Source organism: Morus notabilis, unplaced genomic scaffold (genome assembly GCF_000414095.1).
Source record: "Morus notabilis unplaced genomic scaffold, ASM41409v2 Scaffold8287, whole genome shotgun sequence".
Taxonomy (NCBI): domain Eukaryota; kingdom Viridiplantae; phylum Streptophyta; class Magnoliopsida; order Rosales; family Moraceae; genus Morus; species Morus notabilis.
The window spans coordinates 1-756 of NW_010366055.1; the positions used below are offsets into that span (position 1 = coordinate 1).

General features: G+C 35.4%; 1 long non-coding RNA gene across 1 annotated transcript; it reads left to right on the forward strand.

The window, feature by feature from the left end:
- The first annotated feature begins 163 nt into the window (after nucleotides 1-163).
- On the forward strand, nucleotides 164-664 carry LOC112093809. The gene is made up of 2 exons (XR_002903219.1): nucleotides 164-317; nucleotides 408-664. It is a non-coding gene; the product is annotated as an uncharacterized LOC112093809 (long non-coding RNA).
- Nucleotides 665-756: the final 92 nt, after the last annotated feature.

A 756-nucleotide genomic window follows, 5' to 3' on the forward strand; every position in this document is an offset into this window, starting at 1 on the left:
AAAAAGCTCTCAGAAACAATCACATCTAATTTTTTTGTTACAGTAAAAAAGTTCTCACATAAAGTCATATCTTAATTCGAATTAAATACTTGAATCAGCTAACTAAACATGTTAAATCTGTCCTTTTTGAATCACCGGATTGCTTTCTATGTATTTACTTGAGTGCCCACTTAAGTTGCTTTTATTATACTTTGATCAAGGCATTTGAGGAAGCAATTGCTGAGTTGGACACTCTGGGAGAAGAGTCGTACAAGGATAGCACTCTCATCATGCAGCTCTTACGGGACAACCTCACCCTTTGGACTTCAGATGTTCAGGTCAGTGGAGTATTAGTTTCTTTTAACCTTATGGTATGTAGATTTTGAATGACCAAGGTGTAGTAACTTCATATGTTGGTTTTCATGCAGGATCAGTTAGATGAGCCGTAGAAAGCAATATAAGTTGCCCAGGCCTATTCTTCTTCTGCGAGAAGAATGGCATTTATTTGTGCTGATTTTAAGAATGTGTGTTAGTCATGTAAATCAGGTGTCAAAGTGTCAACCTTCAACATAATGCCTCCATATTCAGACGAAACTAGTTCCTGAATCTGTTTAGTAGTTTGGAAAATATGGAATTTGATGGAACGCTAGCTATATATTTTTCTACATTTTATTTAGTTTTTGCATAAAGATGTCAGGTGGTTTAAAGATCACGTCAAAACAAAGCATATAAGACAGCTTTGCAGGTTGCATCGGTGGAAATTGTGAAAAAAAAAAA